Consider the following 17,883-nt stretch of genomic DNA (forward strand, 5'->3'; position numbering starts at 1 on the left):
ATGTGAATTATCACTTTTGGAACTAAAACAAGAGTGTTTAGAGCCATTTTAATGCCTGAAATTGGTCAAAATAGAAGCTTCTGAGTAGAATAAAAAGTCTATAAAAATGGCAATTTTGTTCACATTAAGGCTTTAAAAAGTAGTTATTCAACATGAGGCACAATCCAAATGACATTTTCAATCAATTTTTTTACAGTCCAAAAAATCAATTTTCTGATGAAAAACGAGGACCCCGTGACCTGTCGAACTTTCTCCAGATGGTCAGAAATGGTAATTTTTTAATGTTTAATTTTTTGACTATAAATGACTATTGCATGTGAATTATCACTTTTGGAACTAAAACAAGAGTGTTTAGAGTCATTTTAATGCCGGAAATTGGTCGAAATAGAAGCTTCTGAGTAGAAGAAAAAGTCTGTAAAAATGGCAATTTTGTTCACATTAAGGCTTTAAAAAGTAGTTATTCAACATGAGGCACAATCCAAATGACATTTTCAATCAATTTTTCTACAGTCCAAAAAATCAATTTTCTGATGAAAAACGAGGACCCGTGACCTGTCGAACTTTCTCCAGATGGTCAGAAATGGTAAGTTTTTTAATGTTTAATTTTTTGACTGTAAATGACTATTGCATGTGAATTATTACTTTTGGAACTAAAACAAGAGTGTTTAGAGTCATTTTAATGCCTGAAATTGGTCAAAATAGAAGCTTCTGAGTAGAATACAAAGTCTATCAAAATGGCAATTTTGTTCACATTAAGGCTTTAAAAAGTAGTTATTCAACATGAGGCACAAGCCAAATGACATTTTCAATCAATTTTTTTACAGTCCAAAAAATCAATTTTCTCATGAAAAACGAGGACCCGTGACCTGTCGAACTTTCTCCAGATGGTCAGAAATGGTAATTTTTTAATGTTTAATTTTTTGACCATAAATGACTATTGCATGTGAATTATCACTTTTGTAACTAAAACAAAAGTGTTTAGAGTCATTTTAATGCCTGAAATTGGTCGAAATAGAAGCTTCTGAGTAGAAGAAAAAGTCTGTAAAAATGGCAATTTTGTTCACATTAAGGCTTTAAAAAGTAGTTATTCAACATGAGGCACAATCCAAATGACATTTTCAATCAATTTTTCTACAGTACAAAAAATCAATTTTCTGATGAAAAATGAGGACCCGTGACCTGTCGAACTTTCTCCAGATGGTCAGAAATGGTAATTTTTTAATGTATAAGTTTTTTGACTGTAAATGACTATTGCATGTGAATTATCACTTTTGGAACTAAAACAAGAGTGTTTAGAGTCATTTTAATGCCTGAAATGGGTCGAAATAGAAGCTTCTGAGTAGAAGAAAAAGTCTGTAAAAATGGCAATTTTGTTCACATTAAGGCTTTAAAAAGTAGTTATTCAACATGAGGCACAATCCAAATTACATTTTCAGTCAATTTTTCTACAGTCCAAAAAATCAATTTTCTGATGAAAAACAAGGACCCGTGACCTGTCGAACTTTCTCCAGATGGTCAGAAATGATAAGTTTTTTAATGTTTAATTTTTTGACTGTAAATGACTATTGCATGTGAATTATCACTTTTGGAACTAAAACAAGAGTGTTTAGAGTCATTTTAATGCCTGAAATTGGTCAAAATAGAAGCTTCTGAGTAGAATAAAAAGTCTATCAAAATGGCAATTTTGTTCACATTAAGGCTTTAAAAAGTAGTTATTCAACATGAGGCACAATCCAAATGACATTTTCAATCAATTTTTTTACAGTCCAAAAAATCAATTTTCTGATGAAAAACGAGGACCCGTGACCTGTCGAACTTTCTCCAGATGGTCAGAAAAGGTAATTTTTTAATGTTTAAGTTTTTTGACTGTAAATGACTATTGTATGTGAATTATCACTTTCGAAACTAAAACAAGAGTGTTTAGTGTCATTTTAATGCCTGAAATTGGTCGAAATAGAAGCTTCTGAGTAGGAGAAAAAGTCTGTAAAAATGTCAATTTTGGTCACATTGAGGCTTTAAAAAGTAGTTATTCAACATGAGGCACAATCCAAATGACATTTTCAATCAACTTTTCTACAGTCCAAAAAATCAATTTTCTGATGAAAAATGAGGACCCGTGACCTGTCGAACTTTCTCCAGATGGTCAGAAATGGTAATTTTTTAATGTATAATTTTTTGACAGTAAATGACTATTGCATGTGTATTATCACTTTCAAAACTAAAACAAAAGTGTTTAGAGTCATTTTAATGCCTGAAATTGGTCGAAATAGAAGCTTCTGAGTAGAAGAAAAAGTCTGTAAAAATGGCAATTTTGTTCACATTAAGGCTTTAAAAAGTAGTTATTCAACATGAGGCACAATCCAAATGACATTTTCAATCAATTTTTCTACAGTACAAAAAATCAATTTTCTGATGAAAAATGAGGACCCGTGACCTGTCGAACTTTCTCCAGATGGTCAGAAATGGTAATTTTTTAATGTATAAGTTTTTTGACTGTAAATGACTATTGCATGTGAATTATCACTTTTGGAACTAAAACAAGAGTGTTTAGAGTCATTTTAATGCCTGAAATGGGTCGAAATAGAAGCTTCTGAGTAGAAGAAAAAGTCTGTAAAAATGGCAATTTTGTTCACATTAAGGCTTTAAAAAGTAGTTATTCAACATGAGGCACAATCCAAATTACATTTTCAGTCAATTTTTCTACAGTCCAAAAAATCAATTTTCTGATGAAAAACAAGGACCCGTGACCTGTCGAACTTTCTCCAGATGGTCAGAAATGGTAATTTTTTAATGTATAATTTTTTGACAGTAAATGACTATTGCATGTGTATTATCACTTTCAAAACTAAAACAAGAGTGTTTAGAGTCATTTTAATGCCTGAAATTGGTCGAAATAGAAGCTTCTGAGTAGAATAAAAAGTCTATCAAAATGGCAATTTTGTTCACATTAAGGCTTTAAAAAGTAGTTATTCAACATGAGGCACAATCCAAATGACATTTTCAATCAATTTTTTTACAGTCCAAAAAATTAATTTTCTGATGAAAAACGAGGACCCCGTGACCTGTCGAACTTTCTCCAGATGGTCAGAAAAGGTAATTTTTTAATGTTTAAGTTTTTTGACTGTAAATGACTATTGTATGTGAATTATCACTTTCGAAACTAAAACAAGAGTGTTTAGTGTCATTTTAATGCCTGAAATTGGTCGAAATAGAAGCTTCTGAGTAGGAGAAAAAGTCTTTAAAAATGTCAATTTTGGTCACATTGAGGCTTTAAAAAGTAGTTATTCAACATGAGGCACAATCCAAATGACATTTTCAATCAACTTTTCTACAGTCCAAAAAATCAATTTTCTGATGAAAAACGAGGACCCGTGACCTGTCGAACTTTCTCCAGATGGTCAGAAATGGTAAGTTTTTTAATGTTTAATTTTTTGACTGTAAATGACTATTGCATGTGAATTATCACTTTTGGAACTAAAACAAGAGTGTTTAGAGTCATTTTAATGCCTGCAATTAGGTGAAATAGAAGCTTCTGAGTAGGAGAAAAAGTCTGTAAAAATGGCAATTTTGGTCCCATTGAGGCTTTAAAAAGTAGTTATTCAACATGAGGCACAATCCAAATGACATTTTCAATCAACTTTTCTACAGTCCAAAAAATCAATTTTCTGATGAAAAACGAGGACCTGTGACCTGTCGAACTTTCTCCAGATGGTCAGAAATGGTAATTTTTTAATGTATAATTTTTTGACTGTAAATGACTATTGCATGTGAATTATCACTTTTGGAACTAAAACAAGAGTGTTTAGAGTCATTTTAATGACTGAAATGGGTCGAAATAGAAGCTTCTGAGTAGAAGAAAAAGTCTGTAAAAATGGCAATTTTGTTCACATTAAGGCTTTAAAAAGTAGTTATTCAACATGAGGCACAATCCAAATGACATTTTCAATCAATTTTTCTACAGTACAAAAAAATCAATTTTCTGATGAAAAACAAGGACCCGTGACCTGTCGAACTTTCTCCAGATGGTCAGAAATGGTAAGTTTTTTAATGTTTAATTTTTTGACTGTAAATGACTATTGCATGTGAATTATTACTTTTGGAACTAAAACAAGAGTGTTTAGAGTCATTTTAATGCCTGAAATTGGTCAAAATAGAAGCTTCTGAGTAGAATACAAAGTCTATCAAAATGGCAATTTTGTTCACATTAAGGCTTTAAAAAGTAGTTATTCAACATGAGGCACAAGCCAAATGACATTTTCAATCAATTTTTTTACAGTCCAAAAAATCAATTTTCTCATGAAAAACGAGGACCCGTGACCTGTCGAACTTTCTCCAGATGGTCAGAAATGGTAATTTTTTAATGTTTAATTTTTTGACCATAAATGACTATTGCATGTGAATTATCACTTTTGTAACTAAAACAAAAGTGTTTAGAGTCATTTTAATGCCTGAAATTGGTCGAAATAGAAGCTTCTGAGTAGAAGAAAAAGTCTGTAAAAATGGCAATTTTGTTCACATTAAGGCTTTAAAAAGTAGTTATTCAACATGAGGCACAATCCAAATGACATTTTCAATCAATTTTTCTACAGTACAAAAAATCAATTTTCTGATGAAAAATGAGGACCCGTGACCTGTCGAACTTTCTCCAGATGGTCAGAAATGGTAATTTTTTAATGTATAAGTTTTTTGACTGTAAATGACTATTGCATGTGAATTATCACTTTTGGAACTAAAACAAGAGTGTTTAGAGTCATTTTAATGCCTGAAATGGGTCGAAATAGAAGCTTCTGAGTAGAAGAAAAAGTCTGTAAAAATGGCAATTTTGTTCACATTAAGGCTTTAAAAAGTAGTTATTCAACATGAGGCACAATCCAAATTACATTTTCAGTCAATTTTTCTACAGTCCAAAAAATCAATTTTCTGATGAAAAACAAGGACCCGTGACCTGTCGAACTTTCTCCAGATGGTCAGAAATGATAAGTTTTTTAATGTTTAATTTTTTGACTGTAAATGACTATTGCATGTGAATTATCACTTTTGGAACTAAAACAAGAGTGTTTAGAGTCATTTTAATGCCTGAAATTGGTCAAAATAGAAGCTTCTGAGTAGAATAAAAAGTCTATCAAAATGGCAATTTTGTTCACATTAAGGCTTTAAAAAGTAGTTATTCAACATGAGGCACAATCCAAATGACATTTTCAATCAATTTTTTTACAGTCCAAAAAATCAATTTTCTGATGAAAAACGAGGACCCGTGACCTGTCGAACTTTCTCCAGATGGTCAGAAAAGGTAATTTTTTAATGTTTAAGTTTTTTGACTGTAAATGACTATTGTATGTGAATTATCACTTTCGAAACTAAAACAAGAGTGTTTAGTGTCATTTTAATGCCTGAAATTGGTCGAAATAGAAGCTTCTGAGTAGGAGAAAAAGTCTGTAAAAATGTCAATTTTGGTCACATTGAGGCTTTAAAAAGTAGTTATTCAACATGAGGCACAATCCAAATTACATTTTCAATCAATTTTTCTACAGTACAAAAAATCAATTTTCTGATGAAAAATGAGGACCCGTGACCTGTCGAACTTTCTCCAGATGGTCAGAAATGGTAATTTTTTAATGTATAATTTTTTGACAGTAAATGACTATTGCATGTGTATTATCACTTTCAAAACTAAAACAAGAGTGTTTAGAGTCATTTTAATGCCTGAAATTGGTCGAAATAGAAGCTTCTGAGTAGAATAAAAAGTCTATCAAAATGGCAATTTTGTTCACATTAAGGCTTTAAAAAGTAGTTATTCAACATGAGGCACAATCCAAATGACATTTTCAATCAATTTTTTTACAGTCCAAAAAATTAATTTTCTGATGAAAAACGAGGACCCCGTGACCTGTCGAACTTTCTCCAGATGGTCAGAAAAGGTAATTTTTTAATGTTTAAGTTTTTTGACTGTAAATGACTATTGTATGTGAATTATCACTTTCGAAACTAAAACAAGAGTGTTTAGTGTCATTTTAATGCCTGAAATTGGTCGAAATAGAAGCTTCTGAGTAGGAGAAAAAGTCTGTAAAAATGTCAATTTTGGTCACATTGAGGCTTTAAAAAGTAGTTATTCAACATGAGGCACAATCCAAATGACATTTTCAATCAACTTTTCTACAGTCCAAAAAATCAATTTTCTGATGAAAAACGAGGACCCGTGACCTGTCGAACTTTCTCCAGATGGTCAGAAATGGTAAGTTTTTTAATGTTTAATTTTTTGACTGTAAATGACTATTGCATGTGAATTATCACTTTTGGAACTAAAACAAGAGTGTTTAGAGTCATTTTAATGCCTGCAATTAGGTGAAATAGAAGCTTCTGAGTAGGAGAAAAAGTCTGTAAAAATGGCAATTTTGGTCCCATTGAGGCTTTAAAAAGTAGTTATTCAACATGAGGCACAATCCAAATGACATTTTCAATCAACTTTTCTACAGTCCAAAAAATCAATTTTCTGATGAAAAACGAGGACCTGTGACCTGTCGAACTTTCTCCAGATGGTCAGAAATGGTAATTTTTTAATGTATAATTGTTTGACTGTAAATGACTATTGCATGTGAATTATCACTTTTGGAACTAAAACAAGAGTGTTTAGAGTCATTTTAATGCCTGAAATTGGTCGAAATAGAAGCTTCTGAGTAGAAGAAAAAGTCTGTAAAAATGGCAATTTTGTTCACATTAAGGCTTTAAAAAGTAGTTATTCTACATGAGGCACAATCCAAATGACATTTTCAATCAATTTTTCTACAGTCCAAAAAATCAATTTTCTGATGAAATACGAGGACCCGTGACCTGTCGAACTTTCTCCAGATGGTCAGAAAAGGTAATTTTTTAATGTTTAAGTTTTTTGACTGTAAATGACTATTGTATGTGAATGATCACTTTCGAAACTAAAACAAGAGTGTTTAGTGTCATTTTAATGCCTGAAATTGGTCGAAATAGAAGCTTCTGAGTAGAAGAAAAAGTCTGTAAAAATGGCAATTTTGTTCACATTAAGGCTTTAAAAAGTAGTTATTCAACATGAGGCACAATCCAAATGACATTTTCAATCAATTTTTCTACAGTACAAAAAATCAATTTTCTGATGAAAAACGAGGACCCGTGACCTGTCGAACTTTCTCCAGATGGTCAGAAAAGGTAATTTTTTAATGTTTACGTTTTTTGACTGTAAATGACTATTGCATGTGAATGATCACTTTTGGAACTAAAACAAGAGTGTTTAGAGTCATTTTAATGCCTGAAATTGGTCGAAATAGAAGCTTCTGAGTAGAAGAAAAAGTCTGTAAAAATGGCAATTTTGTTCACATTAAGGCTTTAAAAAGTAGTTATTCAACATGAGGCACAATCCAAATGACATTTTCAATCAATTTTTCTACAGTCCAAAAAATCAATTTTCTGATGAAAAACAAGGACCCGTGGCCTGTCGAACTTTCTCCAGATAGTCAGAAATGGTAAGTTTTTTAATGTTTAATTTTTTGACTGTAAATGACTATTGCATGTGAATTATCACTTTTGGAACTAAAACAAGAGTGTTTAGAGTCATTTTAATGCCTGAAATGGGTCAAAATAGAAGCTTCTGAGTAGAATAAAAAGTCTATAAAAATGGTAATTTTGTTCACATTAAGGCTTTAAAAAGTAGTTATTCAACATGAGGCACAATCCAAATGACATTTTCAATCAATTTTTCTACAGTCCAAAAAATCAATTTTCTGATGAAAAACGAGGACCCGTGACCTGTCGAACTTTTTCCAGATGTTCAGAAATGGTAATTTTTTAATGTATAATTTTTTGACTGTAAATGACTATTGCATGTGAATTATTACTTTTGGAACTAAAACAAGAGTGTTTAGAGTCATTTTAATGCCTGAAATTGGTCAAAATAGAAGCTTCTGAGTAGAATACAAAGTCTATCAAAATGGCAATTTTGTTCACATTAAGGCTTTAAAAAGTAGTTATTCAATATGAGGCACAATCCAAATGACATTTTCAATCAATTTTTTTACAGTCCAAAAAATCAATTTTCTCATGAAAAACGAGGACCCGTGACCTGTCGAACTTTCTCCAGATGGTCAGAAATGGTAATTTTTTAATGTTTAATTTTTTGACCATAAATGACTATTGCATGTGAATTATCACTTTTGGAACTAAAACAAGAGGGTTTAGAGTCATTTTAATGCCTGAAATTGGTCGAAATAGAAGCTTCTGAGTAGAAGAAAAAGTCTGTAAAAATGGCAATTTTGTTCACATTAAGGCTTTAAAAAGTAGTTATTCAACATGAGGCACAATCCAAATGACATTTTCAATCAATTTTTCTACAGTACAAAAAATCAATTTTCTGATGAAAAATGAGGACCCGTGACCTGTCGAACTTTCTCCAGATGGTCAGAAATGGTAATTTTTTAATGTATAATTTTTTGACTGTAAATGACTATTGCATGTGTATTATCACTTTCAAAACTAAAACAAGAGTGTTTAGAGTCATTTTAATGCCTGAAATTGGTCGAAATAGAAGCTTCTGAGTAGAAGAAAAAGTCTGTAAAAATGGCAATTTTGTTCACATTAAGGCTTTAAAAAGTAGTTATTCAACATGAGGCACAATCCAAATGACATTTTCAATCAATTTTTCTACAGTCCAAAAAATCAATTTTCTGATGAAAAACGAGGACCCGTGACCTGTCGAACTTTCTCCAGATGGTCAGAAATGGTAAGTTTTTTAATGTTTAATTTTTTGACTGTAAATGACTATTGCATGTGAATTATCACTTTTGGAACTAAAACAAGAGTGTTTAGAGCCATTTTAATGCCTGAAATTGGTCAAAATAGAAGCTTCTGAGTAGAATAAAAAGTCTATCAAAATGGCAATTTTGTTCACATTAAGGCTTTAAGAAGTAGTTATTCAACATGAGGCACAATCCAAATGACATTTTCAATCAATTTTTTTACAGTCCAAAAAATCAATTTTCTGATGAAAAACGAGGACCCCGTGACCTGTCGAACTTTCTCCAGATGGTCAGAAATGGTAATTTTTTAATGTATAATTTTTTGACTGTAAATGACTATTGCATGTGAATTATCACTTTTGGAACTAAAACAAGAGTGTTTAGAGTCATTTTAATGCCTGAAATTGGTCAAAATAGAAGCTTCTGAGTAGAATAAAAAGTCTATAAAAATGGTAATTTTGTTCACATTAAGGCTTTAAAAAGTAGTTATTCAACATGAGGCACAATCCAAATGACATTTTCAATCAATTTTTCTACAGTCCAAAAAATCAATTTTCTGATGAAAAACGAGGACCCGTGACCTGTCGAACTTTTTCCAGATGTTCAGAAATGGTAATTTTTTAATGTATAATTTTTTGACTGTAAATGACTATTGCATGTGAATTATCACTTTTGGAACTAAAACAAGAGTGTTTAGAGTCATTTTAATGCCTGAAATGGGTCGAAATAGAAGCTTCTGAGTAGAAGAAAAAGTCTGTAAAAATGGCAATTTTGTTCACATTAAGGCTTTAAAAAGTAGTTATTCAACATGAGGCACAATCCAAATGACATTTTCAATCAATTTTTCTACAGTCCAAAAAATCAATTTTCTGATGAAAAACGAGGGCCCGTGACCTGTCGAACTTTCTCCAGATGGTCAGAAATGGTAAGTTTTTTCATGTTTAATTTTTTGACTGTAAATGACTATTGCATGTGAATTATTACTTTTGGAACTAAAACAAGAGTGTTTAGAGTCATTTTAATGCCTGAAATTGGTCAAAATAGAAGCTTCTGAGTAGAATACAAAGTCTATCAAAATGGCAATTTTGTTCACATTAAGGCTTTAAAAAGTAGTTATTCAACATGAGGCACAATCCAAATGACATTTTCAATCAATTTTTTTACAGTCCAAAAAATCAATTTTCTCATGAAAAACGAGGACCCGTGACCTGTCGAACTTTCTCCAGATGGTCAGAAATGGTAATTTTTTAATGTTTAATTTTTTGACCATAAATGACTATTGCATGTGAATTATCACTTTTGGAACTAAAACAAGAGTGTTTAGAGTCATTTTAATGCCTGAAATTGGTCGAAATAGAAGCTTCTGAGTAGAAGAAAAAGTCTGTAAAAATGGCAATTTTGTTCACATTAAGGCTTTAAAAAGTAGTTATTCAACATGAGGCACAATCCAAATGACATTTTCAATCAATTTTTCTACAGTACAAAAAATCAATTTTCTGATGAAAAATGAGGACCCGTGACCTGTCGAACTTTCTCCAGATGGTCAGAAATGGTAAGTTTTTTAATGTTTAATTTTTTGACTGTAAATGACTATTGCATGTGAATTATCACTTTTGGAACTAAAACAAGAGTGTTTAGAGTCATTTTAATGCCTGAAATTGGTCAAAATAGAAGCTTCTGAGTAGAATACAAAGTCTATCAAAATGGCAATTTTGTTCACATTAAGGCTTTACAAAGTAGTTATTCAACATGAGGCACAATCCAAATGACATTTTCAATCAATTTTTTTACAGTCCAAAAAATCAATTTTCTCATGAAAAACGAGGACCCGTGACCTGTCGAACTTTCTCCAGATGGTCAGAAATGGTAAGTTTTTTAATGTTTAATTTTTTGACTGTAAATGACTATTGCATGTGAATTATTACTTTTGGAACTAAAACAAGAGTGTTTAGAGTCATTTTAATGCCTGAAATTGGTCAAAATAGAAGCTTCTGAGTAGAATACAAAGTGTATCAAAATGGCAATTTTGTTCACATTAAGGCTTTAAAAAGTAGTTATTCAACATGAGGCACAATCCAAATGACATTTTTAATCAATTTTTTTACAATCCAAAAAATCAATTTTCTCATGAAAAACGAGGACCCGTGACCTGTCGAACTTTCTCCAGATGGTCAGAAATGGTAATTTTTTAATGTATAATTTTTTGACTGTAAATGACTATTGCATGTGTATTATCACTTTCAAAACTAAAACAAGAGTGTTTAGAGTCATTTTAATGCCTGAAATTGGTCGAAATAGAAGCTTCTGAGTAGAAGAAAAAGTCTGTAAAAATGGCAATTTTGTTCACATTAAGGCTTTAAAAAGTAGTTATTCAACATGAGGCACAATCCAAATGACATTTTCAATCAATTTTTCTACAGTCCAAAAAATCAATTTTCTGATGAAAAACGAGGACCCGTGACCTGTCGAAATTTCTCCAGATGGTCAGAAATGGTAAGTTTTTTAATGTTTAATTTTTTGACTGTAAATGACTATTGCATGTGAATTATCACTTTTGGAACTAAAACAAGAGTGTTTAGAGCCATTTTAATGCCTGAAATTGGTCAAAATAGAAGCTTCTGAGTAGAATAAAAAGTCTATCAAAATGGCAATTTTGTTCACATTAAGGCTTTAAAAAGTAGTTATTCAACATGAGGCACAATCCAAATGACATTTTCAATCAATTTTTTTACAGTCCAAAAAATCAATTTTCTGATGAAAAACGAGGACCCCGTGACCTGTCGAACTTTCTCCAGATGGTCAGAAATGGTAATTTTTTAATGTATAATTTTTTGACTGTAAATGACTATTGCATGTGAATTATCACTTTTGGAACTAAAACAAGAGTGTTTAGAGTCATTTTAATGCCTGAAATTGGTCAAAATAGAAGCTTCTGAGTAGAATAAAAAGTCTATCAAAATGGCAATTTTGTTCACATTAAGGCTTTAAAAAGTAGTTATTCAACATGAGGCACAATCCAAATGACATTTTCAATCAATTTTTTTACAGTCCAAAAAATCAATTTTCTCATGAAAAACGAGGACCCGTGACCTGTCGAACTTTCTCCAGATGGTCAGAAATGGTAATTTTTTAATGTTTAATTTTTTGACCATAAATGACTATTGCATGTGAATTATCACTTTTGGAACTAAAACAAGAGTGTTTAGAGTCATTTTAATGCCTGAAATGGGTCAAAATAGAAGCTTCTGAGTAGAATAAAAAGTCTATAAAAATGGTAATTTTGTTCACATTAAGGCTTTAAAAAGTAGTTATTCAACATGAGGCACAATCCAAATGACATTTTCAATCAATTTTTCTACAGTCCAAAAAATCAATTTTCTGATGAAAAACGAGGACCCGTGACCTGTCGAACTTTTTCCAGATGTTCAGAAATGGTAATTTTTTAATGTATAATTTTTTGACTGTAAATGACTATTGCATGTGAATTATTACTTTTGGAACTAAAACAAGAGTGTTTAGAGTCATTTTAATGCCTGAAATTGGTCAAAATAGAAGCTTCTGAGTAGAAGAAAAAGTCTGTAAAAATGGCAATTTTGTTCAAATTAAGGCTTTAAAAAGTAGTTATTCAACATGAGGCACAATCCAAATGACATTTTCAATCAATTTTTCTACAGTACAAAAAATCAATTTTCTGATGAAAAATGAGGACCCGTGACCTGTCGAACTTTCTCCAGATGGTCAGAAATGGTAATTTTTTAATGTATAATTTTTTGACTGTAAATGACTATTGCATGTGTATTATCACTTTCAAAACTAAAACAAGAGTGTTTAGAGTCATTTTAATGCCTGAAATTGGTCGAAATAGAAGCTTCTGAGTAGAAGAAAAAGTCTGTAAAAATGGCAATTTTGTTCACATTAAGGCTTTAAAAAGTAGTTATTCAACATGAGGCACAATCCAAATGACATTTTCAATCAATTTTTCTACAGTCCAAAAAATCAATTTTCTGATGAAAAACGAGGACCCGTGACCTGTCGAACTTTCTCCAGATGGTCAGAAATGGTAAGTTTTTTAATGTTTAATTTTTTGACTGTAAATGACTATTGCATGTGAATTATCACTTTTGGAACTAAAACAAGAGTGTTTAGAGCCATTTTAATGCCTGAAATTGGTCAAAATAGAAGCTTCTGAGTAGAATAAAAAGTCTATCAAAATGGCAATTTTGTTCACATTAAGGCTTTAAGAAGTAGTTATTCAACATGAGGCACAATCCAAATGACATTTTCAATCAATTTTTTTACAGTCCAAAAAATCAATTTTCTGATGAAAAACGAGGACCCCGTGACCTGTCGAACTTTCTCCAGATGGTCAGAAATGGTAATTTTTTAATGTATAATTTTTTGACTGTAAATGACTATTGCATGTGAATTATCACTTTTGGAACTAAAACAAGAGTGTTTAGAGTCATTTTAATGCCTGAAATTGGTCAAAATAGAAGCTTCTGAGTAGAATAAAAAGTCTATAAAAATGGTAATTTTGTTCACATTAAGGCTTTAAAAAGTAGTTATTCAACATGAGGCACAATCCAAATGACATTTTCAATCAATTTTTCTACAGTCCAAAAAATCAATTTTCTGATGAAAAACGAGGACCCGTGACCTGTCGAACTTTTTCCAGATGTTCAGAAATGGTAATTTTTTAATGTATAATTTTTTGACTGTAAATGACTATTGCATGTGAATTATCACTTTTGGAACTAAAACAAGAGTGTTTAGAGTCATTTTAATGCCTGAAATGGGTCGAAATAGAAGCTTCTGAGTAGAAGAAAAAGTCTGTAAAAATGGCAATTTTGTTCACATTAAGGCTTTAAAAAGTAGTTATTCAACATGAGGCACAATCCAAATGACATTTTCAATCAATTTTTCTACAGTCCAAAAAATCAATTTTCTGATGAAAAACGAGGGCCCGTGACCTGTCGAACTTTCTCCAGATGGTCAGAAATGGTAAGTTTTTTCATGTTTAATTTTTTGACTGTAAATGACTATTGCATGTGAATTATTACTTTTGGAACTAAAACAAGAGTGTTTAGAGTCATTTTAATGCCTGAAATTGGTCAAAATAGAAGCTTCTGAGTAGAATACAAAGTCTATCAAAATGGCAATTTTGTTCACATTAAGGCTTTAAAAAGTAGTTATTCAACATGAGGCACAATCCAAATGACATTTTCAATCAATTTTTTTACAGTCCAAAAAATCAATTTTCTCATGAAAAACGAGGACCCGTGACCTGTCGAACTTTCTCCAGATGGTCAGAAATGGTAATTTTTTAATGTTTAATTTTTTGACCATAAATGACTATTGCATGTGAATTATCACTTTTGGAACTAAAACAAGAGTGTTTAGAGTCATTTTAATGCCTGAAATTGGTCGAAATAGAAGCTTCTGAGTAGAAGAAAAAGTCTGTAAAAATGGCAATTTTGTTCACATTAAGGCTTTAAAAAGTAGTTATTCAACATGAGGCACAATCCAAATGACATTTTCAATCAATTTTTCTACAGTACAAAAAATCAATTTTCTGATGAAAAATGAGGACCCGTGACCTGTCGAACTTTCTCCAGATGGTCAGAAATGGTAAGTTTTTTAATGTTTAATTTTTTGACTGTAAATGACTATTGCATGTGAATTATCACTTTTGGAACTAAAACAAGAGTGTTTAGAGTCATTTTAATGCCTGAAATTGGTCAAAATAGAAGCTTCTGAGTAGAATACAAAGTCTATCAAAATGGCAATTTTGTTCACATTAAGGCTTTACAAAGTAGTTATTCAACATGAGGCACAATCCAAATGACATTTTCAATCAATTTTTTTACAGTCCAAAAAATCAATTTTCTCATGAAAAACGAGGACCCGTGACCTGTCGAACTTTCTCCAGATGGTCAGAAATGATAAGTTTTTTAATGTTTAATTTTTTGACTGTAAATGACTATTGTATGTGAATTATCACTTTCGAAACTAAAACAAGAGTGTTTAGTGTCATTTTAATGCCTGAAATTGGTCGAAATAGAAGCTTCTGAGTAGGAGAAAAAGTCTGTAAAAATGTCAATTTTGGTCACATTGAGGCTTTAAAAAGTAGTTATTCAACATGAGGCACAATCCAAATTACATTTTCAATCAATTTTTCTACAGTACAAAAAATCAATTTTCTGATGAAAAATGAGGACCCGTGACCTGTCGAACTTTCTCCAGATGGTCAGAAATGGTAATTTTTTAATGTATAATTTTTTGACAGTAAATGACTATTGCATGTGTATTATCACTTTCAAAACTAAAACAAGAGTGTTTAGAGTCATTTTAATGCCTGAAATTGGTCGAAATAGAAGCTTCTGAGTAGAATAAAAAGTCTATCAAAATGGCAATTTTGTTCACATTAAGGCTTTAAAAAGTAGTTATTCAACATGAGGCACAATCCAAATGACATTTTCAATCAATTTTTTTACAGTCCAAAAAATTAATTTTCTGATGAAAAACGAGGACCCCGTGACCTGTCGAACTTTCTCCAGATGGTCAGAAAAGGTAATTTTTTAATGTTTAAGTTTTTTGACTGTAAATGACTATTGTATGTGAATTATCACTTTCGAAACTAAAACAAGAGTGTTTAGTGTCATTTTAATGCCTGAAATTGGTCGAAATAGAAGCTTCTGAGTAGGAGAAAAAGTCTGTAAAAATGTCAATTTTGGTCACATTGAGGCTTTAAAAAGTAGTTATTCAACATGAGGCACAATCCAAATGACATTTTCAATCAACTTTTCTACAGTCCAAAAAATCAATTTTCTGATGAAAAACGAGGACCCGTGACCTGTCGAACTTTCTCCAGATGGTCAGAAATGGTAAGTTTTTTAATGTTTAATTTTTTGACTGTAAATGACTATTGCATGTGAATTATCACTTTTGGAACTAAAACAAGAGTGTTTAGAGTCATTTTAATGCCTGCAATTAGGTGAAATAGAAGCTTCTGAGTAGGAGAAAAAGTCTGTAAAAATGGCAATTTTGGTCCCATTGAGGCTTTAAAAAGTAGTTATTCAACATGAGGCACAATCCAAATGACATTTTCAATCAACTTTTCTACAGTCCAAAAAATCAATTTTCTGATGAAAAACGAGGACCTGTGACCTGTCGAACTTTCTCCAGATGGTCAGAAATGGTAATTTTTTAATGTATAATTGTTTGACTGTAAATGACTATTGCATGTGAATTATCACTTTTGGAACTAAAACAAGAGTGTTTAGAGTCATTTTAATGCCTGAAATTGGTCGAAATAGAAGCTTCTGAGTAGAAGAAAAAGTCTGTAAAAATGGCAATTTTGTTCACATTAAGGCTTTAAAAAGTAGTTATTCTACATGAGGCACAATCCAAATGACATTTTCAATCAATTTTTCTACAGTCCAAAAAATCAATTTTCTGATGAAATACGAGGACCCGTGACCTGTCGAACTTTCTCCAGATGGTCAGAAAAGGTAATTTTTTAATGTTTAAGTTTTTTGACTGTAAATGACTATTGTATGTGAATGATCACTTTCGAAACTAAAACAAGAGTGTTTAGTGTCATTTTAATGCCTGAAATTGGTCGAAATAGAAGCTTCTGAGTAGAAGAAAAAGTCTGTAAAAATGGCAATTTTGTTCACATTAAGGCTTTAAAAAGTAGTTATTCAACATGAGGCACAATCCAAATGACATTTTCAATCAATTTTTCTACAGTACAAAAAATCAATTTTCTGATGAAAAACGAGGACCCGTGACCTGTCGAACTTTCTCCAGATGGTCAGAAAAGGTAATTTTTTAATGTTTACGTTTTTTGACTGTAAATGACTATTGCATGTGAATGATCACTTTTGGAACTAAAACAAGAGTGTTTAGAGTCATTTTAATGCCTGAAATTGGTCGAAATAGAAGCTTCTGAGTAGAAGAAAAAGTCTGTAAAAATGGCAATTTTGTTCACATTAAGGCTTTAAAAAGTAGTTATTCAACATGAGGCACAATCCAAATGACATTTTCAATCAATTTTTCTACAGTCCAAAAAATCAATTTTCTGATGAAAAACAAGGACCCGTGGCCTGTCGAACTTTCTCCAGATAGTCAGAAATGGTAAGTTTTTTAATGTTTAATTTTTTGACTGTAAATGACTATTGCATGTGAATTATCACTTTTGGAACTAAAACAAGAGTGTTTAGAGTCATTTTAATGCCTGAAATGGGTCAAAATAGAAGCTTCTGAGTAGAATAAAAAGTCTATAAAAATGGTAATTTTGTTCACATTAAGGCTTTAAAAAGTAGTTATTCAACATGAGGCACAATCCAAATGACATTTTCAATCAATTTTTCTACAGTCCAAAAAATCAATTTTCTGATGAAAAACGAGGACCCGTGACCTGTCGAACTTTTTCCAGATGTTCAGAAATGGTAATTTTTTAATGTATAATTTTTTGACTGTAAATGACTATTGCATGTGAATTATTACTTTTGGAACTAAAACAAGAGTGTTTAGAGTCATTTTAATGCCTGAAATTGGTCAAAATAGAAGCTTCTGAGTAGAATACAAAGTCTATCAAAATGGCAATTTTGTTCACATTAAGGCTTTAAAAAGTAGTTATTCAATATGAGGCACAATCCAAATGACATTTTCAATCAATTTTTTTACAGTCCAAAAAATCAATTTTCTCATGAAAAACGAGGACCCGTGACCTGTCGAACTTTCTCCAGATGGTCAGAAATGGTAATTTTTTAATGTTTAATTTTTTGACCATAAATGACTATTGCATGTGAATTATCACTTTTGGAACTAAAACAAGAGGGTTTAGAGTCATTTTAATGCCTGAAATTGGTCGAAATAGAAGCTTCTGAGTAGAAGAAAAAGTCTGTAAAAATGGCAATTTTGTTCACATTAAGGCTTTAAAAAGTAGTTATTCAACATGAGGCACAATCCAAATGACATTTTCAATCAATTTTTCTACAGTACAAAAAATCAATTTTCTGATGAAAAATGAGGACCCGTGACCTGTCGAACTTTCTCCAGATGGTCAGAAATGGTAATTTTTTAATGTATAATTTTTTGACTGTAAATGACTATTGCATGT

Source organism: Triturus cristatus, chromosome 3_2 (genome assembly GCF_964204655.1).
Source record: "Triturus cristatus chromosome 3_2, aTriCri1.1, whole genome shotgun sequence".
In the NCBI taxonomy this organism is placed as follows: domain Eukaryota; kingdom Metazoa; phylum Chordata; class Amphibia; order Caudata; family Salamandridae; genus Triturus; species Triturus cristatus.